This window comes from Puntigrus tetrazona, unplaced genomic scaffold (assembly GCF_018831695.1).
Source record: "Puntigrus tetrazona isolate hp1 unplaced genomic scaffold, ASM1883169v1 S000000983, whole genome shotgun sequence".
NCBI classification, from domain to species: Eukaryota; Metazoa; Chordata; class Actinopteri; order Cypriniformes; family Cyprinidae; genus Puntigrus; species Puntigrus tetrazona.
This window is the reverse complement of record NW_025048578.1, coordinates 1,933-29,368: the sequence shown is the minus strand read 5'-3', so window position 1 is coordinate 29,368 and position 27,436 is coordinate 1,933. Positions and strand designations below refer to the sequence as shown.

General features: G+C 38.5%; 1 non-coding gene and 21 pseudogenes across 1 annotated transcript; all 22 read left to right on the top strand.

Annotated features, from left to right (window-relative positions):
- Nucleotides 1-260: 260 nt before the first annotated feature.
- Nucleotides 261-379, top strand: LOC122338320. The gene has a single exon (XR_006249766.1). It is a non-coding gene; the product is annotated as a 5S ribosomal RNA (ribosomal RNA).
- Nucleotides 380-653: 274 nt separating this feature from the next.
- On the top strand, nucleotides 654-767 carry LOC122338307 (annotated as a pseudogene).
- A 6,055-nt stretch (nucleotides 768-6,822) lies between these two features.
- On the top strand, nucleotides 6,823-6,941 carry LOC122338360 (annotated as a pseudogene).
- Nucleotides 6,942-7,216: 275 nt separating this feature from the next.
- Nucleotides 7,217-7,335, top strand: LOC122338338 (annotated as a pseudogene).
- Nucleotides 7,336-7,608: 273 nt separating this feature from the next.
- Nucleotides 7,609-7,731, top strand: LOC122338364 (annotated as a pseudogene).
- Nucleotides 7,732-8,003: 272 nt separating this feature from the next.
- On the top strand, nucleotides 8,004-8,122 carry LOC122338353 (annotated as a pseudogene).
- Nucleotides 8,123-8,393: 271 nt separating this feature from the next.
- Nucleotides 8,394-8,510, top strand: LOC122338362 (annotated as a pseudogene).
- A 275-nt stretch (nucleotides 8,511-8,785) lies between these two features.
- LOC122338347 lies at nucleotides 8,786-8,906 on the top strand (annotated as a pseudogene).
- A 271-nt stretch (nucleotides 8,907-9,177) lies between these two features.
- Nucleotides 9,178-9,294, top strand: LOC122338316 (annotated as a pseudogene).
- Nucleotides 9,295-9,570: 276 nt separating this feature from the next.
- On the top strand, nucleotides 9,571-9,686 carry LOC122338317 (annotated as a pseudogene).
- Nucleotides 9,687-9,959: 273 nt separating this feature from the next.
- On the top strand, nucleotides 9,960-10,077 carry LOC122338308 (annotated as a pseudogene).
- Nucleotides 10,078-10,742: 665 nt separating this feature from the next.
- On the top strand, nucleotides 10,743-10,859 carry LOC122338309 (annotated as a pseudogene).
- Nucleotides 10,860-11,129: 270 nt separating this feature from the next.
- Nucleotides 11,130-11,249, top strand: LOC122338361 (annotated as a pseudogene).
- A 662-nt stretch (nucleotides 11,250-11,911) lies between these two features.
- Nucleotides 11,912-12,030, top strand: LOC122338323 (annotated as a pseudogene).
- Nucleotides 12,031-12,305: 275 nt separating this feature from the next.
- Nucleotides 12,306-12,424, top strand: LOC122338315 (annotated as a pseudogene).
- Nucleotides 12,425-12,701: 277 nt separating this feature from the next.
- On the top strand, nucleotides 12,702-12,819 carry LOC122338365 (annotated as a pseudogene).
- Nucleotides 12,820-13,093: 274 nt separating this feature from the next.
- LOC122338337 lies at nucleotides 13,094-13,212 on the top strand (annotated as a pseudogene).
- Nucleotides 13,213-14,273: 1,061 nt separating this feature from the next.
- Nucleotides 14,274-14,395, top strand: LOC122338357 (annotated as a pseudogene).
- Nucleotides 14,396-17,461: 3,066 nt separating this feature from the next.
- Nucleotides 17,462-17,582, top strand: LOC122338318 (annotated as a pseudogene).
- Nucleotides 17,583-19,439: 1,857 nt separating this feature from the next.
- LOC122338368 lies at nucleotides 19,440-19,559 on the top strand (annotated as a pseudogene).
- A 667-nt stretch (nucleotides 19,560-20,226) lies between these two features.
- LOC122338313 lies at nucleotides 20,227-20,343 on the top strand (annotated as a pseudogene).
- Nucleotides 20,344-25,389: 5,046 nt separating this feature from the next.
- On the top strand, nucleotides 25,390-25,509 carry LOC122338342 (annotated as a pseudogene).
- The last annotated feature ends 1,927 nt before the right edge of the window (nucleotides 25,510-27,436 follow it).

Here is a 27,436-nt window from a genome sequence, read left to right as displayed (position 1 = left end):
TACTTATCTAATACACTGGCCCTTAGTGTGGCCAAAGTTTGACTAGCTCTTTGCTTTCCCTTACTGCTTATTTAATTCAATTGCCTTTAAAGTAGCTGTTCTTTAAACAGAGTTTGACTGTTTTTAACTACTTAACTAATGCTCTTATCTTTAATGTAGCTCATTTTGAAGTATTTTTTTTGTATTTCATTCATTACTTATCTAGTATAATGGCACTTAGTGTGCCTCACCTTAAAATAGGGGCTTTTGCAGCAGCTTTCTCTTACGGCCATACCACCCTGTTCACGCCTGATCTCGTCTGATCTCAGAAGCTAAGCAGAGTTGGGCCTAGTTAGTACTTGGATGGGAGACTGCCTAGGAATACCAGGTGCTGTAAGTTTTGAGTTTTTTCACTACTTATCTAATACACTGGCCCTTAGTGTGGCCAAAGTTTGACCAGCTCTTTGCTTTCCCTTACTGCTTATTTAATTCAATTGCCTTTAAAGTAGCTGTTCTTTAAACAGAGTTTGACTGTTTTTAACTACTTAACTAATGCTCTTATCTTTAATGTAGCTCATTTTGAAGTATTTTTTGTATTTCATTCATTACTTATCTAGTATAATGGCACTTAGTGTGCCTCACCTTAAAATAGGGCTTTTTGCAGCAGCTTTAAGCTTCACGGCCATACCACCCTGTTCACGCCTGATCTCATCTCAGAAGCTAAGCAGAGTTGGGCCTAGTTAGTACTTGGATGGGAGACTGCCTAGGAATACCAGGTGCTGTAAGTTTTGAGTTTTTTCACTACTTATCTAATACACTGGCCCTTAGTGTGGCCAAAGTTTGACCAGCTCTTTGCTTTCCCTTACTGCTTATTTAATTCAATTGCCTTTAAAGTAGCTGTTCTTTAAACAGAGTTTGACTGTTTTTAACTACTTAACTAATGCTCTTATCTTTAATGTAGCTCATTTTGAAGTATTTTTTTTTGTATTTCATTCATTACTTATCTAGTATAATGGCACTTAGTGTGCCTCACCTTAAAATAGGGGCTTTTGCAGCAGCTTTCGCTTACGGCCATACCACCCTGAGCGCCCTCTAGTGGAATTCAGGAAGTGAGTGAGTCAGTGGCGAGAACAGGTGGAGATTGATTGTTTGGAAGAGCTTGGAACACTTTATTGTTTGAAAACTACGTCAAATAAGCAGGGATTTTTGTTTGAACGGTTGTTTTAATCCCCAGGCAGCTCTTGCTGTTTGGGGATAAATATTTCTGTTTCTGAGAAGGTGGAAAATGCAGAAAAGAACATGGAGAAGGAAAACAGATTGGACAAGAGGAATTTGAAGGAGACAGTCAGTGATGGCGAACAAAGTAAGAGAAATTATGACAAGCATCTAACTGTACACGTGGTGATAGATGGAGATGACAGAATTACTATGATGGAATTGTTGAAGAAAGTAAAAGAAGAATGTGGAGTGGTTATTGGATGCAGATATAAAACGCCAAGAGAATATGAGCTGACTATGCAGGAGGAGAAAGGAAAGGAGAAATTACTGGATGGACTAAATATAAAAAAGAGCAGAATCATGGCGAGAGAAATAAGCAGCACAGAGTTGGTGGTTTCGTTCCTGGGTCTGCCCACATATATCCAGGACGATGAAATATTGAAAAAGCTGACGGAATGGGGAGTGATGGCGGTTTCAAGAATTAAAAGGAGAATGTGGCCAGGAACTGATATCGCGGATGGAACAAGATTTTTGAAAGTGAAGTTCACAGACACCGTCAAATCGTTGCCATATTCCACAAAGTTTGACACAGTGGGAGGTGCTGAGCACTTTCGAGTAATACATGATAGACAGGTGAAAGTGTGTCGTTTGTGCATTCAGCCTGGGCATGTTGTGAGAGACTGTCCGAGCTTCAAGTGTTTCAGGTGTGCCAAACAAGGACATTATGCACGGGAATGTAATGAAGGGATCTGCAACGTGTGCAAGATGGGAACTGGATTTTGTGTGTGCGAAACTGTGGTGGAGATTGAAGAAGAGGAAGTGATGAGAAGTGGACGGATCTGTATGAGGTGGAAGAGGAAGAGGAGAATGAGGAGGGGGAAGATTCTGTGGCCGTGGAGGAGGTGAGAAGAGACAATGGGAGCAGAAAAGAAGACACAGCAGAACAGAGAGGCTCTGAGGAGGAGACCTGTCCAAAGGACGTGATCTCGGGTCAGAGAGAGGAGAGAGAAGAGAAAGGACCGAGGACTGAAGAAGAGAGGAAGACAGCAAAAAGTGGTATTGCGAGCCAAGAAGGCAGTAATGCCAAAAGTCAAGGCATGGCGTTTCAGGTGAGGGAGAAGGTCAGTGGAGAAGGGGGAAAGAATGTGGTGCAAGAGACTCCAGAATCAAATGGAGGAGAGGAAATGGACACATGTGAGGAGAAGATCATGCAGAGGAAAAGAAAGAAGAAAGAGATGGAGTATAGGGGGAAAAAGTAAGACTTTGAGTATATTTAAATGCATTATAGAACCCTTTTAACTGCAATTTTCGCTATGTGGGGCACAATGAACATTGCATGCTTAAATAGTAATGGACTAAGAGAATCAAAAAAGGTTGAGAAGGTGATTGGTATGTTGAAAGCAGACATAATTTGTTTACAAGAGACACATTGGACAGAGGGAATTATGGAAAATATTAAAAAATTATGGGAAGAAGATATTTTAGTTAATCACGGGACTCAAAAAGCATGTGGTGTTGCAATTTTGATAAAAAGAGAAAAACTGAAATGTGTAAAGCAAATATATAAAGATGATAAGGGGAGATTGTTAGTTATAGAATTTGTGTTTTGTAATGAATTGTTTAGATTGATAAATATATATGCACCAAATGTAGAGGCTGAAAGAAAGGAACTTTTTAAAGAAACAAAGCCATTATGTACAGGTAAATGTATAGTGGTTGGAGATTTCAATGTGTGGTGCACAAGATTAGATGCTTCAAGCACTGCTAATTTTAAATCAGATGTGTCTAGGAAATATCTAAATGAGTGGATGCAAAGTGATGAAATGGTAGATGTTTGGAGAGAAGAAAACCCATTTGAGAGAGAGTTTTCTAGAAGGCAAATGGTAATGGGAAGCTTAAAACAAAGCAGGATAGATTTCTGTTTAGTTAAAAGAGAAATATTAAATTATGTTAAAAATGTGAAATACAGTTTTTTAGGCATAAGTGATCATGCAGCTATAAAAGTAAAGATAGGTATAAATCTGGGAGAAAGAGGAGGGGAGTGTGGTGTTTGAATTCATCCATATTAACTGAAGAGGCTTATAAGGAAAATATTAGAAAATGCATAAGTTATGAAATGGAAAACCCTTTGTTTGATGAAAATGTGTGTGAGTGGTGGGAAGGAATGAAAGAAAAATTAAAAGAAGAAGCATTAGGTATTCAAAGCAAAGGGACTTTATGAGGAAAAGTAGAATAGAAGCACTGAAAAAGGCATTGGAGAAAGAAGCAAAAAAAATAGAAAGTAATCCTGAGTACGGCAAAGAATGTTATTGTCAGATAAAAACAGAAATGGACGAGTATGAAATAGAAAAAAGTGAGGGTGCAAAAGTAAGAAGTAGAGCACAGTATGCGGTTGAGGGAGAGAGGAGTACAAAATTCTTTCTGAATCTAGAAAAAAGAAAGCAGAAGAGAAATCATATAATGGAATTGGAGAATGGAAAAGGTGTAAAGGTAACTGATTATGTGGAAATAATAGGAGTGGTGGAGGCATTTTATGCGGGATTGTTTAAGAAAAAAGGTGTAAAACAAGAGTGCGTAGATGAAGTTTTAGATACGTTGAGTGCTAAGTTAAAAGAGGGCGATAAAAATATGTGTGATAGAGAAATAAGCATAGAAGAAATAAAAGAAGCAATAAAACAAACAAAACCAAATAAAAGCCCAGGATCGGATGGGTTAACACACGAGTTTTATAAGACGTTCATCGAGGTTTTAGCGCCCATTTTATGGAAGCTATATAAAACTATGGAAGAGAGAGCGAAGTGCCAGAATCATTGACTTTAGGGGTAATCAATATCTTGTATAAAAATAAAGGTAGTCGGCTTAAGTTGGAAAATTACAGGCCTTTGAGCCTTTTAAATACAGATTATAAGATACTGACAAAAGTACTGGCAAATAGAATAAAAGAGATAGTGGGGAGTATAATATCACCAAGTCAAGCATATAGTATACCAGGCAGGGATATTTCAGATACAGTGTGCACAATAAGAGATGTTGTGGACAAAATGGGAAAGGATGGGGAGGGGGGTTTGATTTTAAGTATGGATTTAAATAAGGCATTTGATAGGGTAGAGCACAGTTTTATAGAGCAAGTAATGAGAAGATTCGGTTTCGGGAGAGGATTTTAAGATGGATAAAGTTGTTGTATAGTAATTCAAAAAGTTGTGTAAAGATTAATGGTGTTTTAACAGACTCATTTCCTATAGAGAGGTCAGTTAGGCAGGGATGTCCGTTGTCGGCATTGCTGTATTCGATAACGGCTGATCCTTTGGCAACATTAGTTAAAAAAGATAAGGAAATAAAAGGAATCCAAATTCCATATGGGGGAATGAGCATAATTCATCAGTATGCAGATGACACAACATTTACAGTCAAAGATAGAGAGAGTATAAATAGGGTAATGAAACATATGGAAACATACGGTAAAGCATCAGGTGCTAAAATAAATGTTGATAAATCAGAAATAATGAGTGTAGGTGGAACAGATATAGAAGGACAAGATATTCCTTTTAAAGTAGCGAAAGAATATATAAAGATTTTAGGTGTGAATATAGGAGTAAATGCAAAAGAGGCGAGAGATGCTACATGGACTGGGATTTTAAATAAAATAAAACAGGTTTTACAGTTTTGGAGATTAAGAGATTTAAGATTAAGAGGAATGGTAGTTGTAGTTAATTCACTATTGCTTGTTAAATGTAATTATGTGATGGGAGTAATTGATCTACCGGATTGGGTGTTGAATGAAATGAGGGAGGTTGTGAACACATTTTTGTGGAGGGGGAAAGGAGTGAAAATATCAACAAAAACATTAATAGCAGATTACAAGGAGGGTGGGTTGAGGCTGATTGATTTAGATGTAAAAGGGAAAGCAGTAAGAGTGAAAACAATAAAGAAGTACTTATATGATAAAGTGGAATATGGATGGAAGGGTTTTATGAGAGATCTTCTGGACAAAAGTAGTGGTTGTGGAGAAGAAGGGATATTCATGGCCTTAAAGAAGCCAATGATTGAAGATATGCCACTGTTTTATAAAGAAGTATTGAGTGCATGGTCTGAATTTTTAGTGAATGTCGAGTACGAGTGTGAAAATATAAACCAAATACACAAGCAGCCAATATTTTTGAACCCAAAGATACGGATGAAAGGGAAAATGTTTTATAATAGACTGTACATGAAAGCAGGAGTAAGACAGGTAAAGGATATGGCTTATGAATACATAAAAGGTTTTTACCAAATAGAGCCATTTATGATTATGTGGTAGAGTGGGATGAGGAAATTGAAAAATCAAAAGTGGACTCTGTATGTGAAAACATTAAAATAAGTTTGCCCAGGAGCTGGGTGGAAGGGATTGAGAGGGAAACGGTTAAACCGGGAAATTGGGAATGCCAGAAATGTTTTATGTTGAAAATGGTAAAAAGAAACCTTTAGCTGATATAAATACTAAGCTGATATATAAAATATTCCTGAAAAGGGAAATTAAATTGCCTGCATCAGAAGCTGTTTGGCCAAAACTCTTCCCAGGATTTAACGTTAAAACAATATGGAAGAATTTAAGTGTGAAATATAATGGACTGGACTGTGAAAATTTAGACTTCAAATTAAGACATAATAGAATATATACAAAGGTGGTAATTCATCAAATAAATAAGAATGTGAACAGAGAATGTGATGTATGTAAGATTGACCCGAGACTTTGATGCATATCTTTTTGAATGCAAAGAGCTTGTTGTGTTTCATGAAAAATTGAAAAATGTGGTAAAGGAGGAATGGGGAAAAGATGTAACAGGAAATGAATGGAAAAAATTGTTTTTATTTGGTGAATGTATGAATCATAAGGATAAGAAGGTTAATTTGTGTAACTTTATTTTAAGTCATGCAAGGTATGCAATATGGGCGAGGAGGAATTTGGCATATTATGAAGGGAAAAAGTGGACGTAGCTGTGATGTTCAGGACTGTTGTGGAAAAAGTATTTATCTAATGTGGAAATATCTGAGCAAAGATGTTTTTGAAAAAGCTTTTATTAATGGATATAGACTTATATCTGTGGAAGACAAAGGAGGATTGAGTTTAAATTTCTAAAGATGGAGAATTATATTTGTAATGTTAAATGACATAGGATGATTATATGTGTGTAAATGTTTGGTGATGTGAAAATTTGAATGGAGGATTTTGCGTTTATTGTATGAATGGCTATGTCACACTGTGTTAATGAGTTGTATTGATTTGATACTTTGATAATAAAAAAAAAAAAAAAAAAAAAAAAAAAACGCCTGATCTCGCCTGATCTCAGAAGCTAAGCAGAGTTGGGCCTAGTTAGTACTTGGATGGGAGACTGCCTAGGAATACCAGGTGCTGTAAGTTTTGAGTTTTTTCACTACTAATCTAATACACTGGCCTTATTTAATTCAATTGCCTTTAAAGTAGCTGTTCTTTAAACAGAGTTTGACTGTTTTTAACTACTTAACTAATGCTCTTATCTTTAATGTAGCTCATTTTGAAGTATTTTTTGTATTTCATTCATTACTTATCTAGTATAATGGCACTTAGTGTGCCTCACCTTAAAAATAGGGGCTTTTTGCAGCAGCTTTCGCCACGGCCATACCACCCTGTTCACGCCTGATCTCGCCTGATCTCAGAAGCTAAGCAGAGTTGGGCCTAGTTAGTACTTGGATGGGAGACTGCCTAGGAATACCAGGTGCTGTAAGTTTTTGAGTTTTTCACTACTTATCTAATACACTGGCCCTTAGTGTGGCCAAAGTTTGACCAGCTCTTTGCTTTCCTTACTGCTTATTTAATTCAATTGCCTTTAAAGTAGCTGTTCTTTAAACAGAGTTTGACTGTTTTTAACTACTTAACTAATGCTCTTATCTTTAATGTAGCTCATTTTGAAGTATTTTTTTGTATTTCATTCATTACTTATCTAGTATAATGGCACTTAGTGTGCCTCACCTTAAAAATAGGGCTTTTTTTGCAGCAGCTTTCGCTTACGGCCATCCCACCCTGTTCACGCCTGATCTCGCCTGATCTCAGAAGCTAAGCAGAGTTGGGCCTAGTTAGTACTTGGATGGGAGACTGCCTAGGAATACCAGGTGCTGTAAGTTTTGAGTTTTTTCACTACTTATCTAATACACTGGCCCTTAGTGTGGCCAAAGTTTGACCAGCTCTTTGCTTTCCCTTACTGCTTATTTAATTCAATTGCCTTTAAAGTAGCTGTTTCTTAAACAGAGTTTGACTGTTTTTAACTACTTAACTAATGCTCTTATCTTTAATGTAGCTCATTTTGAAGTATTTTTTGTATTTCATTCATTACTTATCTAGTATAATGGCACTTAGTGTGCCTCACCTTAAAATAGGGGCTTTTTGCAGCAGCTTTCGCTTACGGCCATACCACACCCTGTTCACGCCTGATCTCGCCTGATCTCAGAAGCTAAGCAGAGTTGGGCCTAGTTAGTACTTCTGGATGGGAGACTGCCTAGGAATACCAGGTGCTGTAAGTTTTTGAGTTTTTTCACTACTTATCTAATACACTGGCCCTTAGTGTGGCCAAAGTTTGACCAGCTCTTTGCTTTCCCTTACTGCTTATTTAATTCAATTGCCTTTAAAGTAGCTGTTCTTTAAACAGAGTTTGACTGTTTTTAACTACTTAACTAATGCTCTTATCTTTAATGTAGCTCATTTTGAAGTATTTTTTTGTATTTCATTCATTACTTATCTAGTATAATGGCACTTAGTGTGCCTCACCTTAAAATAGGGGCTTTTGCAGCAGCTTTCACACGGCCATACCACCCTGTTCACGCCTGATCTCGCCTGATCTCAGAAGCTAAGCAGAGTTGGGCCTAGTTAGTACTTGGATGGGAGACTGCCTAGGAATACCAGGTGCTGTAAGTTTTGAGTTTTTTCACTACTTATCTAATACACTGGCCCTTAGTGTGGCCAAAGTTTGACCAGCTCTTTGCTTTCCTTACTGCTTATTTAATTCAATTGCCTTTAAAGTAGCTGTTCTTTAAACAGAGTTTGACTGTTTTTAACTACTTAACTAATGCTCTTATCTTTAATGTAGCTCATTTTGAAGTATTTTTTGTATTTCATTCATTACTTATCTAGTATAATGGCACTTAGTGTGCCTCACCTTAAAATAGGGGCTTTTGCAGCAGCTTTCGCTTACGGCCATCCCACCCTGTTCACGCCTGATCTCGCCTGATCTCAGAAGCTACAGAGTTGGGCCTAGTTAGTACTTGGATGGGAGACTGCCTAGGAATACCAGGTGCTGTAAGTTTTTGAGTTTTTTTCACTACTTATCTAATACACTGGCCCTTAGTGTGGCCAAAGTTTGACCAGCTCTTTGCTTTCCCTTACTGCTTATTTAATTCAATTGCCTTTAAAGTAGCTGTTCTTTAAACAGAGTTTGACTGTTTTTAACTACTTAACTAATGCTCTTATCTTTAATGTAGCTCATTTTGAAGTATTTTTTGTATTTCATTCATTACTTATCTAGTATAATGGCACTTAGTGTGCCTCACCTTAAAATAGGGGCTTTTTGCAGCAGCTTTTGCTTACGGCCATACCACACCCTGTTCACGCCTGATCTCGCCTGATCTCAGAAGCTAAGCAGAGTTGGGCCTAGTTAGTACTTGGATGGGAGACTGCCTAGGAATACCAGGTGCTGTAAGTTTTTGAGTTTTTTCACTACTTATCTAATACACTGGCCCTTAGTGTGGCCAAAGTTTGACCAGCTCTTTGCTTTCCCTTACTGCTTATTTAATTCAATTGCCTTTAAAGTAGCTGTTCTTTAAACAGAGTTTGACTGTTTTTAACTACTTAACTAATGCTCTTATCTTTAATGTAGCTCATTTTGAAGTATTTTTTGTATTTCATTCATTACTTATCTAGTATAATGGCACTTAGTGTGCCTCACCTTAAAATAGGGCTTTTTGCAGCTTTCGCTACACGGCCATACCACCCTGTTCACGCCTGATCTCGCCTGATCTCAGAAGCTACAGAGTTGGGCCTAGTTAGTACTTGGATGGGAGACTGCCTAGGAATACCAGGTGCTGTAAGTTTTTGAGTTTTTTCACTACTTATCTAATACACTGGCCCTTAGTGTGGCCAAAGTTTGACCAGCTCTTTGCTTTCCCTTACTGCTTATTTAATTCAATTGCCTTTAAAGTAGCTGTTCTTTAAACAGAGTTTGACTGTTTTTAACTACTTAACTAATGCTCTTATCTTTAATGTAGCTCATTTTGAAGTATTTTTTTGTATTTCATTCATTACTTATCTAGTATAATGGCACTTAGTGTGCCTCACCTTAAAATAGGGGCTTTTTGCAGCAGCTTTCTGCTAACGGCCATCCCACCCTGTTCACGCCTGATCTGATCTCAGAAGCTAAGCAGAGTTGGGCCTAGTTAGTACTTCTGGATGGGAGACTGCCTAGGAATACCAGGTGCTGTAAGTTTTGAGTTTTTCACTACTTATCTAATACACTGGCCCTTAGTGTGGCCAAAGTTTGACCAGCTCTTTTGCTTTCCCTTACTGCTTATTTAATTCAATTGCCTTTAAAGTAGCTGTTCTTTAAACAGAGTTTGACTGTTTTTAACTACTTAACTAATGCTCTTATCTTTAATGTAGCTCATTTTGAAGTATTTTTTTGTATTTCATTCATTACTTATCTAGTATAATGGCACTTCTAGTGTGCCTCACCTAAAATAGGGGCTTTTTGCAGCAGCTTTCACACGGCCATCCCACCCTGTTCACGCCTGATCTGCCTGATCTCAGAAGCTAAGCAGAGTTGGGCCTAGTTAGTACTTGGATGGGAGACTGCCTAGGAATACCAGGTGCTGTAAGTTTTTGAGTTTTTTCACTACTTATCTAATACACTGGCCCTTAGTGTGGCCAAAGTTTGACCAGCTCTTTGCTTTCCTTTACTGCTTATTTAATTCAATTGCCTTTAAAGTAGCTGTTCTTTAAACAGAGTTTGACTGTTTTTAACTACTTAACTAATGCTCTTATCTTTAATGTAGCTCATTTTGAAGTATTTTTTTGTATTTCATTCATTACTTATCTAGTATAATGGCACTTAGTGTGCCTCACCTTAAAATAGGGCTTTTTGCAGCAGCTTTTCGCCACGGCCATACCACCCTGTTCACGCCTGATCTCGTCTGATCTCAGAAGCTACAGAGTTGGGCCTAGTTAGTACTTCTGGATGGGAGACTGCCTAGGAATACCAGGTGCTGTAAGTTTTGAGTTTTTTCACTACTTATCTAATACACTGGCCTTTAGTGTGGCCAAAGTTTGACCAGCTCTTTGCTTTCCCTTACTGCTTATTTAATTCAATTGCCTTTAAAGTAGCTGTTCTTTAAACAGAGTTTGACTGTTTTTAACTACTTAACTAATGCTCTTATCTTTAATGTAGCTCATTTTGAAGTATTTTTTTGTATTTCATTCATTACTTATCTAGTATAATGGCACCTAGTGTGCCTCACCTTAAAATAGGGGCTTTTTGCAGCAGCTTTCACACGGCCATACCACCCTGTTCACGCCTGATCTCGCCTGATCTCAGAAGCTACAGAGTTGGGCCTAGTTAGTACTTGGATGGGAGACTGCCTAGGAATACCAGGTGCTGTAAGTTTTTGAGTTTTTTCACTACTTATCTAATACACTGGCCCTTAGTGTGGCCAAAGTTTGACCAGCTCTTTGCTTTCCTTACTGCTTATTTAATTCAATTGCCTTTAAAGTAGCTGTTCTTTAAACAGAGTTTGACTGTTTTTAACTACTTAACTAATGCTCTTATCTTTAATGTAGCTCATTTTGAAGTATTTTTTGTATTTCATTCATTACTTATCTAGTATAATGGCACTTAGTGTGCCTCACCTTAAAATAGGGGCTTTTGCAGCAGCTTTCGCACGGCCATACCCACCCTGTTCACGCCTGATCTTGTCTGATCTCAGAAGCTAAGCAGAGTTGGGCCTAGTTAGTACTTGGATGGGAGACTGCCTAGGAATACCAGGTGCTGTAAGTTTTGAGTTTTTTCACTACTTATCTAATACACTGGCCCTTAGTGTGGCCAAAGTTTGACCAGCTCTTTGCTTTCCCCTTACTGCTTATTTAATTCAATTGCCTTTAAAGTAGCTGTTCTTTAAACAGAGTTTGACTGTTTTTAACTACTTAACTAATGCTCTTATCTTTAATGTAGCTCATTTTGAAGTATTTTTTGTATTTCATTCATTACTTATCTAGTATAATGGCACTTAGTGTGCCTCACCTTAAAATAGGGGCTTTTGCAGCAGCTTTTGCCACGGCCATACCACCCTGTTCACGCCTGATCTCGCCTGATCTCAGAAGCTACAGAGTTGGGCCTAGTTAGTACTTGGATGGGAGACTGCCTAGGAATACCAGGTGCTGTAAGTTTTTGAGTTTTTTCACTACTTATCTAATACACTGGCCCTTAGTGTAGCCAAAGTTTGACCAGCTCTTTGCTTTCCCTTACTGCTTATTTAATTCAATTGCCTTTAAAGTAGCTGTTCTTTAAACAGAGTTTGACTGTTTTTAACTACTTAACTAATGCTCTTATCTTTAATGTAGCTCATTTTGAAGTATTTTTTTGTATTTCATTCATTACTTATCTAGTATAATGGCACTTAGTGTGCCTCACCTTAAAATAGGGCTTTTGCAGCAGCTTTCGCTTACGGCCATCCCACCCTGTTCACGCCTGATCTCGTCTGATCTCAGAAGCTAAGCAGAGTTGGGCCTAGTTAGTACTTGGATGGGAGACTGCCTAGGAATACCAGGTGCTGTAAGTTTTTTAAGTTTTTTCACTACTTATCTAATACTCTGGCCCTTAGTGTGGCCAAAGTTTGACCAGCTCTTTGCTTTCCCTTACTGCTTATTTAATTCAATTGCCTTTTAAAGTAGCTGTTCTTTAAACAGAGTTTGACTGTTTTTAACTACTTAACTAATGCTCTTATCTTTAATGTAGCTCATTTTGAAGTATTTTTTTGTATTTCATTCATTACTTATCTAGTATAATGGCACTTAGTGTGCCTCACCTTAAAATAGGGGCTTTTTGCAGCAGCTTTCACACGGCCATACCAATCTGTTCACGCCTGATCTCGCCTGATCTCAGAAGCTAAGGCAGAGTTGGGCCTAGTTAGTACTTGATGGGAGACTGCCTAGGAATACCAGGTGCTGTAAGTTTTGAGTTTTTTCACTACTTATCTAATACACTGGTCTCTTAGTGTGGCCAAAGTTTGACCAGCTCTTGCTTTCTCTCCTTTACTGCTTATTTAATTCAATTGCCTTTAAAGTAGCTGTTCTTTAAACAGAGTTTGACTGTTTTTAACTACTTAACTAATGCTCTTATCTTTAATGTAGCTCATTTTGAAGTATTTTTTGTATTTCATTCATTACTTATCTAGTATAATGGCACTTAGTGTGCCTCACCTTAAAATAGGGGCTTTTTGCAGCAGCTTTCGCTAACGCCATCCCACCCTGTTCACGCCTGATCTCGCCTGATCTCAGAAGCTAAGCAGAGTTGGGCCTAGTTAGTACTTGGATGGGAGACTGCCTAGGAATACCAGGTGCTGTAAGTTTTTGAGTTTTTTCACTACTTATCTAATACACTGGCCCTTAGTGTGGCCAAAGTTTGACCAGCTCTTTGCTTTCCCTTTACTGCTTATTTAATTCAATTGCCTTTAAAGTAGCTGTTCTTTAAACAGAGTTTGACTGTTTTTAACTACTTAACTAATGCTCTTATCTTTAATGTAGCTCATTTTGAAGTATTTTTTGTATTTCATTCATTACTTATCTAGTATAATGGCACTTAGTGTGCCTCACCTTTAAAATAGGGGCTTTTATGGCAGCTTTGCTTACGGCCATCCCACCCTGTTCACGCCTGATCTCGCCTGATCTCAGAAGCTAAGCAGAGTTGGGCCTAGTTAGTACTTGGATGGGAGACTGCCTAGGAATACCAGGTGCTGTAAGTTTTGAGTTTTTTCACTACTTATCTAATACACTGGCCCTTAGTGTGGCCAAAGTTTGACCAGCTCTTTGCTTTCCTTACTGCTTATTTAATTCAATTGCCTTTAAAGTAGCTGTTCTTTAAACAGAGTTTGACTGTTTTTAACTACTTAACTAATGCTCTTATCTTTAATGTAGCCTATTTTGAAGTATTTTTTGTATTTCATTCATTACTTATCTAGTATAATGGCAATTTAGTGTGCCTCACCTTAAAATAGGGCTTTTTGCAGCAGCTTTCTTCGCCACGGCCATCCCACCTGTTCACGCCTGATCTCGCCTGATCTCAGAAGCTAAGCAGAGTTGGGCCTAGTTAGTACTTGGATGGGAGACTGCCTAGGAATACCAGGTGCTGTAAGTTTTTGAGTTTTTTCACTACTTATCTAATACACTGGCCCTTAGTGTGGCCAAAGTTTGACCAGCTCTTGCTTTCCCTTACTGCTTATTTAATTCAATTGCCTTTAAAGTAGCTGTTCTTTAAACAGAGTTTGACTGTTTTTAACTACTTAACTAATGCTCTTATCTTTAATGTAGCTCATTTTGAAGCATTTTTTGTATTTCATTCATTACTTATCTAGTATAATGGCACTTAGTGTGCCTCACCTTAAAAATAGGGGGGCTTTTTGCAGCAGCTTTTTTTCACGGCCATCCCACCTCTGTTCACGCCTGATCTCGCCTGATCTCAGAAGCTACAGAGTTGGGCCTAGTTAGTACTTGGATGGGAGACTGCCTAGGAATACCAGGTGCTGTAAGTTTTGGAGTTTTTTCACTACTTATCTAATACACTGGCCCTTAGTGTGGCCAAAGTTTGACCAGCTCTTTGCTTTCCCTTACTGCTTATTTAATTCAATTGCCTTTAAAGTAGCTGTTCTTTAAACAGAGTTTGACTGTTTTTAACTACTTAACTAATGCTCTTATCTTTAATGTAGCTCATTTTGAAGTATTTTTTTGTATTTCATTCATTACTTATCTAGTATAATGGCAATTTAGTGTGCCTCACCTTAAAATAGGGGCTTTTTGCAGCAGCTTTGCTTACGGCCATCCCACCCTCTGTTCACGCCTGATCTCGTCTGATCTCAGAAGCTAAGGCAGAGTTGGGCCTAGTTAGTACTTGGATGGGAGACTGCCTAGGAATACCAGGTGCTGTAAGTTTTTGAGTTTTTTCACTACTTATCTAATACACTGGCCTCTTAGTGTGGCCAAAGTTTGACCAGCTTCTTGCTTTCCCCTTACTGCTTATTTAATTCAATTGCCTTTAAAGTAGCTGTTCTTAAACAGAGTTTGACTGTTTTTAACTACTTAACTAATGCTCTTATCTTTAATGTAGCTCATTTTGAAGTATTTTTTTGTATTTCATTCATTACTTATCTAGTATAATGGCACTTAGTGTGCCTCACCTTAAAATAGGGGCTTTTTGCAGCAGCTTTCTGCACGGCCATCCCAATTCCTGTTCACGCCTGATCTCGCTCTGATCTCAGAAGCTAAGCAGAGTTGGGCCTAGTTAGTACTTGGATGGGAGACTGTCTAGAATACCAGGTGCTGTAAGTTTTGAGTTTTTCACTACTTATCTAATACACTGGCCTCTTAGTGTGGCCAAAGTTTGACCAGCTCTTTGCTTTCCTTACTGCTTATTTAATTCAATTGCCTTTAAAGTAGCTGTTCTTTAAACAGAGTTTGACTGTTTTTAACTACTTAACTAATGCTCTTATCTTTAATGTAGCTCATTTTGAAGTATTTTTTGTATTTCATTCATTACTTATCTAGTATAATGGCACTTAGTGTGCCCCACCTTAAAATAGGGGCTTTTTGCAGCAGCTTTCACACGGCCATACCACCCTGTTCACGCCTGATCTCGCCTTCCGATCTCAGAAGCTGGGCAGAGTTGGGCCTAGTTAGTAATCTGGATGGGAGACTGCCTAGGAATACCAGGTATGCTGCCAAGTTTTGAGTTTTTTCACTACTTATCTAATACACTGGCCCTTAGTGTGGGCCAAAGTTTGACCAGCTCTTGCTTTCCCTTACTGCTTATTTAATTCAATTGCCTTTAAAGTAGCTGTTCTTAAACAGAGTTTGACTGTTTTAACTACTTAACTAATGCTCTTATCTTTAATGTAGCTCATTTTAGAAGTATTTTTTTTTGTATTTCATTCATTACTTATCTAGTATAATGGCACTTAGTGTGCCTCACCTTAAAATAGGGGGCTTTTTGCAGCAGCTTTTCACGTTTGGCCATACCACCCTGTTCACGCCTGATCTCGCCTGATCTCAGAAGCTAAGCAGAGTTGGGCCTAGTTAGTACTCTCTGATGGGAGAGACTGCCTAGGGAATACCAGGTGCTGTAAGTTTTGAGTTTTTTCACTACTTCTATCTAATACACTGGCCCTTAGTGTGGCCAAAGTTTGACCAGCTTCTTTGCTTTCCCCTTTACTGCTTATTTAATTCAATTGACTTTAAAGTAGCTGTTCTTTAAACAGAGTTTGACTGTTTTTAACTCACTTAACTAATGCCTCTTATCTTTAATGTAGCTCATTTTGAAGTATTTTTTGTATTTCATTCATTACTTATCTAGTATAATGGCACTTCTAGTGTGCCTCACCTTAAAAATAGGGGCTTTTTGCAGCTGCTTTCACACGGCCATACCACACCTGTTCACGCCTGATCTCGCTCTGATCTCAGTGAAGCTAAGCAGAGTTGGGCCTAGTTAGTACTTGGATGGGACTGCCTAGGAATACCAGGTGCTGTGTTTTTGAGTTTTTCACTACTTATCTAATACACTGGTCTCTTAGTGTGGCCAAAGTTTGACTGTAGCTCTTTGTTTTCTCTCTTACTGCTTATTTAATTCAATTGCCTCTTAAAGTAGCTGTTCTTTAAACAGAGTTTGACTGTTTTTAATCTCTACTTAACTAATGCTCTTATCTTTAATGTAGCCTCATTTTGGAAGTATTTTTTTGTATTTCATTCATTACTTATCTAGTATAATGGCACTTAGTGTTCCTCACCTTAAAATAGGGGGCTTTTGCAGCAGGCTGGGCACTGCCATCCCACACCCTCTGTTCACGCCTGATCTCGCCTGATCTCAGAAGCTACAGAGTTGGGCCTAGTTAGTACTTGTATGGGGAGACTGTCTAGGAATACCAGGTGCTGTAAGTTTTTGAGTTTTTTCACTACTTATCTAATACACTGGCCTCTTAGTGTGGCCAAAGTTTGACCAGCTTGCTTTCCCTTACTGCTTATTTTTAATTCAATTGCCTTTAAAGTAGCTGTTCTTTAAACAGAGTTTGACTGTTTTTAACTACTTAACTAATGCTCTTATCTTTAATGTAGCTCATTTTGAAGTATTTTTTTTGTATTTCATTCATTACTTATCTAGTATAATGGCACTTAGTGCCTGCCTCACCTAAAAATAGGGGCTTTTATGCAAAGCTACACGGCCATCCCAATCTGTTCACGCCTGATCTCGCCTGATCTCTGTAGGCTGCAGAGTTGGGCCTAGTTAGTACTTGGATGTGGGAGACTGCCTAGGAATACCAGGTGCTAAAAGTTTTGAGTTTTTTCACTACTTCATCTAATACACTGGCCTTAGTGTGTGCCAAAGTTTGACCAGCTCTTTGCTTTCCTTTTACTGCTTATTTAATTCAATTGCCTTTAAAGTAGCTGTTCTTTAAACAGAGTTTGACTGTTTTTAACTACTTAACTAATGCTCTTATCTTTAATGTAGCTCATTTTGAAGCATTTTTTTTTGTATTTCATTCATTACTTATCTAGTATAATGGGCACCCTAGTGTGCCTCACCTTAAAATAGGGGCTTTTGCAGCAGCTTTCTGCTTACGGCCATCCCACCCTGTTCACGCCTGATCTCGCCTGATCTCAGAAGCTGCCAGAGTTGGGCCTAGTTAGTACTTCTGGATGGGAGACTGCCTAGGAATACCAGGTGCTGTAAGTTTTTGAGTTTTTTCACTACTTATCTAATACACTGGCCCTAGTGTGGCCAAAGTTTGACCAGCTTCTTTGCTTTCCTTACTGCTTATTTAATTCAATTGCCTTTAAAGTAGCTGTTCTTTAAAACAGAGTTTGACTGTTTTTAACTACTTAACCAATGCTCTTATCTTTAATGTAGCCTATTTTGAAGTATTTTTTGTATTTCATTCATTACTTATCTAGTATAATGGCACTTAGTGTGTCTCACCTTAAAATAGGGGCTTTTTTGCAGCAGCTTCTGCACACGGCCATCCCACCCCCTGTTCACGCCTGATCTCGCCTGATCTCAGAAGCTAAGCAGAGTTGGGCCTACTTAGTACTTGGATGGGAGACTGCCTAGGAATACCAGGTGCTGTAAGTTTTTGAGTTTTTTCACTACTTATCTAATACACTGGCCCTTAGTGTGGCCAAAGTTTGACCAGCTTCTTTTGCTTTCTCCCTTACTGCTTATTTAATTCAATTGCCTTTGAAGTAGTTGTTCTTTAAACAGAGTTTGACTGTTTTTAACTACTTAACTAATGCCTTATCTTTAATGTAGCTCATTTTGAAGTATTTTTTGTATTTCATTCATTACTTATCTAGTATAATGGCACTTAGTGTGCCTCACCTTAAAATAGGGGCTTTTTGCAGCAGCTTTCGGGCACGGCCATATCCCACTCCTGTTCACGCCTGATCTCGCTCTGATCTCAGAAGCTAAGCAGAGTTGGGCCTAGTTAGTACTTGGATGGGAGACTGCCTAGGAATACCAGGTGCTGTAAGTTTTGAGTTTTTTCACTACTTATCTAATACACTGACTCTTAGTGTGGCCAAAGTTTGACCAGCCTTTGCTTTCCTTACTGCTTATTTAATTCAATTGCCTTTAAAGTAGCTGTTCTTTAAACAGAGTTTGACTGTTTTTAACTACTTAACTAATGCTCTATCTTTAATGTAGCTCATTTTGAAGTATTTTTTTGTATTTCATTCATTACTTATCTAGTATAATGGCACTTAGTGTGCCTCTACCTTAAAATAGGGGGCTTTTGCAGCAGCTTTCGCTACGTGCCATCCCAATTCCAGTTCACGCCTGATCTCGCCTCTGATCTCAGAAGCTACAGAGTTGGGCCTAGTTAGTACTTGGATGGGAGACTGCCTAGGAATACCAGGTGCTGTAAGTTTTGAGTTTTTTCACTACTTATCTAATACATCATTCTTTAGTGTGGCCAAAAGTTTGACCAGCTCTTTGCTTTCCTTACTGCTTATTTAATTCAATTGCCTTTAAAGTAGCTGTTCTTTAAACAGAGTTTGACTGTTTTTAACTACTTAACTAATGCTCTTATCTTTAATGTAGCTCATTTTGAAGTATTTTTTTTTTTGTATTTCATTCATTACTTATCTAGTATAATGGCACTTAGTGTGCCTCACCTTAAAATAGGGGCTTTTTGCAGCTTTCACACGCCATGTTCTCACCCCTGTTCACGCCCTGATCTCGCCTGATCTCAGAAGCTACAGAGTTGGGCCTAGTTAGTACTTGATGGGAGACTGCCTAGGAAAACCAGGTGCTGTAAGTTTTTTGAGTTTTTTCACTACTTATCTAATACACTGGCCCTTTAGTGTGGCCAAAGTTTGACCAGCTCTTTGCTTTCCTTTACTGCTTATTTAATTCAATTGCCTTTAAAGTAGCTGTTCTTTAAAACAGAGTTTGACTGTTTTTAACTACTTAACTAATGCTCTTATCTTTAATGTAGCTCATTTTGAAGTATTTTTTTGTATTTCATTCATTACTTTATCTAGTATAATGGCACTTAGTGTGCCTCACCTTAAAATAGGGGGCTTTTTGCAGCAGCTTTCGCCACGGCCATCCCACCCTGTTCACGCCTGATCTCGCCTGATCTCAGAAGCTACAGAGTTGGGCCTAGTTAGTACTTGGATGGGAGACTGCCTAGGAATACCAGGTGCTGTAAAGTTTTGAGTTTTTTCACTACTTATCTAATACACTGGCCCTCTGTGTGGCCAAAGTTTGACCAGCTCTCTTGCTTTCCCTTACTGCTTATTTAATTCAATTGCCTTTAAAGTAGCTGTTCTTTAAACAGAGTTTGACTGTTTTTAACTACTTAACTAATGCTCTTATCTTTAATGTAGCCTTATTTTGAAGTATTTTTTGTATTTCATTCATTACTTATCTAGTATAATGGCACCTAGTGTGCCTCACCTTAAAATAGGGGGCTTTTGCAGCAGCTTTCGCCACGGCCATCCCACCCTGTTCACGCCTGATCTCGCTCTGATCTCAGAAGCTAAGCAGAGCTGGGCCTAGTTAGTACTTGGATGGGAGACTGCCTAGGAATACCAGGTGCTGTAAGTTTTGGAGTTTTTTCACTACTTATCTAATACACTGGCCCTCTTAGTGTGGCCAAAGTTTGACCAGCTCTTTGCTTTCCTTTACTGCTTATTTAATTCAATTGCCTTTTAAAGTAGCTGTTCTTTAAACAGAGTTTGACTGTTTTTAACTACTTAACTAATGCTCTTATCTTTAATGTAGCTCATTTTGAAGTATTTTTTGTATTTCATTCATTACTTATCTAGTATAATGGCACTTAGTGTGCCTCACCTTAAAAATAGGGGCTTTTTGCAGCAGCTTTCACACGTGCCATACCACCTGTTCACGCCTGATCCTCGCCTGATCTCAGAAGCTAAGCAGAGTTGGGCCTAGTTAGTACTTGATGGGAGACTGCCTAGGAATACCAGGTGCTGTAAGTTTTGAGTTTTTTCACTACTTATCTAATACACTGGCTCTTAGTGTGGCCAAAGTTTGACCAGCTCTTTGCTTTCCTTTACTGCTTATTTAATTCAATTGCCTTTAAAGTAGCTGTTCTTAAACAGAGTTTGACTGTTTTAACTACTTAACTAATGCTCTTATCTTTAATGTAGCTCATTTTAGAAGTATTTTTTTGTATTTCATTCATTACTTATCTAGTATAATGGCAATTCTAGTGTGCCTCACCTTAAAATAGGGGCTTTTGCAGCAGCTTGCGCACGGCCATACCACCCTGTTCACGCCTGATCTCGCCTGATCTCAGAAGCTACAGAGTTGGGCCTAGTTAGTACTTGGATGGGGGACTGCCTAGGAATACCAGGTGCTGTAAGTTTTGAGTTTTTCACTACTTATCTAATACACTGGCTCCTACAGTGTGGCCAAAGTTTGACCAGCTCTTTGCTTTCCCTTACTGCTTATTTAATTCAATTGCCTTTAAAGTAGCTGTTCTTTAAACAGAGTTTGACTGTTTTTAACTACTTAACTAATGCTCTTATCTTTTTAATGTAGCTCATTTTTGAGCAGTATTTTTTGTATTTCATTCATTACTTATCTAGTATAATGGCACTTAGTGTGCCTCACCTAAAAATAGGGGCTTTTTGCAGCAGCTTCTTCGCTACTGCCATCCCACCCTGCTCACGCCTGATCTCTGCCCTGATCTCAGAAGCTAAGCAGAGTTGGGCCTTAGTTAGTACTTGGATGGGAGACTGCCTAGGAATACCAGGTGCTGTAAGTTTTTGAGTTTTTTCACTACTTATCTAATACACTGGCTCTTTAGTGTGGCCAAAGTTTGACCAGCTCTCTTTGCTTTCCCTTACTGCTTATTTAATTCAATTGCCTTTAAAGTAGCTGTTCTTTAAACAGAGTTTGACTGTTTTTAAATACTTAACTAATGCTCTTATCTTTAATGTAGCTCATTTTGGAAGTATTTTTTGTATTTCCATTCATTACTTATCTAGTATAATGGCACTTAGTGTGCCTCACCCAAAATAGGGGCTTTTTGCAGCAGCTTTCGCACGGCCATACAACACACTGTTCACGCCCTGATCTCGCCTGATCTCAGAAGCTAAGCAGAGTTGGGCCTAGTTAGTACTTGGATGGGAGACTGCCTAGGAATACCAGGTGCTGTAAGTTTTGAGTTTTTCACTACTTCTATCTAATACACTGGCCTTAGTGTGGCCAAAGTTTGACCAGCTCTTTGCTTTCCCTTACTGCTTATTTAATCCAATTGCCTTTAAAGTAGCTGTTCTTTAAACAGAGTTTGACTGCTTTTAACTACTTAACTAATGCTCTTATCTTTAATGTAGCTCATTTTGGAAGTATTTTTTTGTATTTCATTCATTACTTATCCAGTATAATGGCACCTCTAGTGTGCCTCACCCAAAATAGGGCTTTTGCAGCAGCTTTCAAGCCACGGCCATCCCACCCTGTTCACGCCTGATCTCGCCTGATCTCAGAAGCAAGCAGAGTTGGGCCCAGCAGTTACTTCTGGATGGAGACTGCCTAGGAATACCAGGTGCTGTAAGTTTTTGAGTTTTTTCACTACTTCATCTAATACACTGGCCCTTAGTTTGGCCAAAGTTTGACCAGCTTCTTTGCTTTCCCTTACTGCTTATTTAATTCAATTGGCCTTTAAAGTAGCTAATTCGTTCTTAAACAGAGTTTGACTGTTTTAACTACTTAACTAATGCTCTTATCTTTAATGTAGCTCATTTTGAAGTATTTTTGTATTTCATTCATTACTTATCTAGTATAATGGCACTTAGTGTGCCTCACCTAAAATAGGGCTTTGCAGCAGCTTGTTACTTAGGCCATACCACACCTGTTCACGCCTGATCCTTGTCTGGATCTCAGAAGCTAAGTAGAGTTGGGCCTAGTTAGTACTTGATGGGAGACTGCCTAGGAATACCAGGTGTGCTGTAAGTTTTGAGTTTTTTCACTACTTATCTAATACACTGGCCCTTAGTGTGGCCAAAGCCTGACCAGCTCTCTTTGCTTTCCTTACTGCTTATTTAATCCAATTGCTCTTTAAAGTAGCTGTTCTTTAAACAGAGTTTGACTGTTTTTAACTACTTAACTAATGCTCTGTATCTTTAATGTAGCTCATATTTGAAGTATTTTTTTGTATTTCATTCATTACTTATCTAGTATAATGGCACCCTAGTGTGCCCTCACCTTAAAATAGGGGTCTTTTGCAGCAGCTTTCGCCACGGCCATCCCACCCTGTTCACGCTCGATCTCATCTGATCTCAGAAGCTACAGAGTTGGGCCTAGTTAGTACTTGGATGGGAGACTGTCTAGGAATACCAGGTGCTGTAAGTTTTTGAGTTTTTTCACTACTTATCTAATACACTGTCTCTTAGTGTGGCCAAAGTTTGACTCAGCTCTTGCTTTCCCTTACTGCTTATTTAATTCAATTGCCTTTGAAGTAGCTTTTTTTTGTTCTTTAAACAGAGTTTGACTGTTTTTAACCACTTAACTAATGCTCTTATCTTTAATGTAGCTCATTTGAAGTATTTTTTGTATTTCATTCATTACTATCTAGTATAATGGCACTTTAGTGTGCCTCACCTTAAAATAGGGGCTTTTGCAGCAGCTTTCGCTACGGCCATACCACTCTGTTCACGCCCTGATCTTGGTCTGATCTCAGAAGCTAAGCAGAGTTGGGCCTAGTTAGTACTTGGATGGGAGACTGCCTAGGAATACCAGGTGCCAGTAAGTTTTTGAGTTTTTTCACTACTTATCTAATACACTGGTCCTTAGTGTGGCCAAAGTTTGACCAGCTCTTTGTTTTCCTCTTACTGCTTATTTAATTCAATTGCTAGTTTTAAAGTAGCTGTTCTTTTAAACAGAGTTTGACTGTTTTTAACTACTACTTAACTAATGCTCTTATCTTTAATGTAGCTCATTTTGAAGCATTTTTTTGTATTTCATTCATTACTTATCTAGTATAATGGCACTTAGTGTGCCTCACCTTAAAATAGCGGGTTTTTGCAGCAGGCTTTGCCACGGCCATACCACCACCTGTTCACGCCTGATCTCGCCTGATCTCAGAAGCTAAGCAGAGCTGGGCCTAGTTAGTACTCCTGGATGGGAGACTGCCTAGGAACACCAGGTGCTGTAAGTTTTGAGTTTTTTCACTACTTATCTAATACACTGGTCTCTTAGTGTGGCCAAAGTTTGACCAGCTCTTGCTTTCCCCTACTGCTTATTTAATTCAATTGCCTTTAAAGTAGCTGTTCTTTAAACAGAGTTTGACTGTTTTTAACTACTTAACTAATGCTCTTATCTTTAATGTAGCTCATTTTGAAGTATTTTTTTGTATTTCATTCATTACTTATCTAGTATAATGGCAATTAGTGTGCTCCTTTGACCTAAAATAGGGGGCTTTTGCAGTAGCTTTCACTTACGGCTATACCACATGTTCACGCCTGATCTTGTCTGATCTCAGAAGCTGGCAGAGTTGGGCCTAGTTAGTACTCTGATGGGAGACTGCCTAGGAATACCAGGTGCTGTAAGTTTTTGAGTTTTTTCACTACTTATCTAATACACTGGCCCTTAGTGTGGCCAAAGTTTGACCAGCTTCTTTGCTTTCCCTTACTGCTTATTTAATTCAATTGCCTTTAAAGTAGCTGTCTCTTAAACAGAGTTTGACTGTTTTTAACTACTTAACTAATGCTCTTATCTTTAATGTAGCTCATTTTGAAGTATTTTTTTGTATTTCATTCATTACTTATCTAGTATAATGGCAACTTTAGTGTGCCCCACCTTAAAATAGGGCTTTTTGCAGCAGCTTCGCACGGCCAATCACCACCACCTGTTCACTTCCTGATCTCGCTCTGATCTCAGAAGCTAAGCAGAGTTGGGCCTCAGTTAGTACTTGGATGGGGAGACTGCCTAGGAATACCAGGTGCTGTAAGTTTTGAGTTTTTTCACTACTTATCTAATACACTGGCCCTTAGTGTGGCCAAAGTTTGACCAGCTTCTTTGCTTTCCCCTTACTGCTTATTTAATTCAATTGCCTTTAAAGTAGCTGTTCTTTAAACAGAGTTTGACTGTTTTTAACTACTTAACTAATGCTCTTATTCTTTAATGTAGCCTATTTTGAAAGCATTTTTGTATTTCATTCATTACTTATCTAGTATAATGGCACTTAGTGTGCCTCACCCAAAAATAGGGGCTTTTTGCAGCAGCCATCGCCACGGCCATCCCACCCTGTTCACGCCTGTCTCGCCTGATCTCAGAAGCTAAGCAGAGTTGGGCCTAGTTAGTACTTGGATGGGAGACTGCCTAGGAAATACCAGGTGCTGTAAGTTTTGAGTTTTTTCACTACTTATCTAATACACTGGCCTTTAGTGTACACAAAGTTTGACCAGCCTCTTTGCTTTCCTCCCTACTGCTTATTTAATTCAATTGCCTTTAAAGTAGCTGTTCTTTAAACAGAGTTTGAAATGTTTTTAACTACTTAACTAATGCTCTATCTTTAATGTAGCTCATTTCGAAGCATTTTTTCTTTTGCATTTCATTCATTACTTATCTAGTATAATGGCACTTAGTGTGTCTCACCTAAAATAGGGGTTTTTTGCAGCTCGCCACGGCCATACTCACATTCTGTTCACGCCTGATCTCGCCTGATCTCAGAAGCTACAGAGTTGGGCCTAGTTAGTACTTCTGGATGGGAGACTGCCTAGGAATACCAGGTGCATGTAAGTTTTGAGTTTTTTCACTACTTATCTAATACACTGGCCTTTAGTGTGGCCAAAGTTTGACCAGCCTTTGCTTTCCTTACTGCTTATTTAATTCAATTGTCTTTTAAAGTAGCTGTTCTTTAAACAGAGTTTGACTGTTTTTAACTACTTAACTAATGCTCTTATCTTTAATGTAGCTCATTTTAAAGCATTTTTTGTATTTCATTCATTACTTATCTAGTATAATGGCAATTCTAGTGTGCCTCACCTTAAAAATAGGGGCTTTTTGCAGCAGCTACGCACATTTGGCCATACCACCTCTGTTCACGCCTGATCTCGCCTGGATCTCAGAAGCTACAGAGTTGGGCCTAGTTAGTACTTGGATGGAGACTGCCTAGGAATACCAGGTGCTGTAAGTTTTGAGTTTTTCACTACTTATCTAATACACTGGCCCTTAGTGTGGCCAAAGTTTGACTAGCCCTTTGTTTTCTCTTACTGCTTATTTAATTCAATTGCCTTTGAAGTAGCTGTTCTTTAAACAGAGTTTGACTGTTTTTAACTACTTAACTAATGCTCTTATCTTTAATGTAGCTCATTTTGAAGCATTTTTTTGTATTTCATTCATTATTTATCTAGTATAATGGCACTTAGTGTGCCTCCATCTAAAATAGCGGGCTTTTTTTGCAGCAGCTGCTTACGGCCATCCCACCCTGCTCACGCCTGATCTCGTCTGATCTCAGAAGCTAAGCAGAGTTGGGCCTAGTTAGTACTTGGATGGGAGACTGCCTAGGGAATACCAGGTGCTGTAAGTTTTTGAGTTTTTTCACTACTTATCTAATACACTGGCCCTTAGTGTGGCCAAAGTTTGACCAGCCTCTTTGCTTTCCCCTCTACATGCTTATTTAATTCAACTGCCTTTTTAAAGTAGCTGTGTTCTTAAACAGAGTTTGACTGTTTTAACTACTTAACTAATGCTCTTATCTTTAATGTAGCTCATTTTAAGCATTTTTTTGTATTTCATTCATTACTTATCTAGTATAATGGCAATTAGTGTGCCTCACCTTTTAAAATAGGGGCTTTTTGCAGCAGCTTTCTGCCACGGCCATACCACCCTGTTCACGCCTTGATCTTGCTCTGATCTCAGTAGTTGGTATGAGAGCGCCTAGTTAGTATTTGGATGGGAGACTGCCTAGGAATACCAGGTGCTGTAAGTTTTGAGTTTTTTTCACTACTTATCTAATACACTGGCCCTTAGTGTGGCCAAAGTTTGACCAGCCAGCTTTTGCTTCCTTACTGCTTATTTAATTCAATTGCCTTTAAAGTAGCTGTTCTTTAAACAGAGTTTGGACTGTTTTTAACTACTTAACTAATGCTCTTATCTTTAATGTAGCTCATTTTGAAGTATTTTTTTGTATTTCATTCATTACTTATCTAGTATAATGGCATTTAGTGTGCCTCACCTTAAAATAGCGGGCTTTTTGCAGCAGCTTTAGCCACGGCCATCCCACCCTGTTCACGCCCCTGATCCTCGCCTCTGATCTCAGAAGCTACAGAGTTACCTAGTTAGTACTTGGATGGGAGACTGCTCTAGAAATACCAGGTGCTGTAAGTTTTGAGTTTTTTCACTACTTATCTAATACACTGGTCCTTAGTGTGGCCAAAGTTTGACCAGCTCTTTGCTTTCCCTTACTGTGTTATTTAATTCAATTGCCTTTAAAGTAGCTGTTCTTTTAAACAGAGCTTGACTGTTTTTAACTACTTAACTAATGCTCTTATTCTTTAATGTAGCTCATTTTGAAGTATTTTTTTGTATTTCATTCATTCATTTATCTAGTATAATGGCACTTAGTGTGCCTCACCTCCAAAATAGGGGCTTTTTGCAGCAGCTGCTTCGCACGGCCATACCACCCTGTTCACGCCTTGATCTCGCCTGGATCTCAGAAGTCAAGCAGAGTTGGGCCCAGTTAGTACTTGGATGGGAGAGACTGCTCTAGGAATACCAGTGTGCTGTAAGTTTTTGAGTTTTTTCACTACTTATCTAATACACTGGCCCTTAGTGTGGCCAAAGTTTGACCAGCTTTTGCTTTCCCTTACTAGTTTATTTAATTCAATTGCCTTTAAAGTAGCTTTTGCCTCTTAAACAGAGTTTGACTGTTTTTAACTACTTAACTAATGCTCTTATCTTTTAATGTAGCTCATTTTGAAGCATTTTTTTGTATTTCATTCATTACTTATCTAGTATAATGGCACTTAGTGTGCCTCACCTAAAATAGGGGCTTTTTGCAGCAGCTTTCTGTTTACGGCCATACCACACCCTGTTCACGCCTGATCTCGCCTGGATCTCAGAAGCTACAGAGTTGGGCCTAGTTAGTACTTGGATGGGAGACTGCCTAGAAATACTGTGGTGCTGTAAGTTTTGAGTTTTTTCACTACTTATCTAATACACTGGTCCCTTAGTGGTAAAATACAAAAGTTTGACTAGCTTCTTTGCTTTCTCCTTACTGCTTATTTAATTCAATTGCCTTTAAATTAGCTGTTCTTTAAACAGAGTTTGACTGTTTTTAACTACTTAACTAATGCTCTTATCTTTTAATGTAGCTCATTTTAAAGCATTTTTTTGTATTTCATTCATTACTTATCTAGTATAATGGCACTTAGTGTGCCTCTTACATTAAAATAGGGGCTTTTGCAGTAAGCTTTTGCTTACGGACATACTACCTCTGTTCACGCCCTCGATCT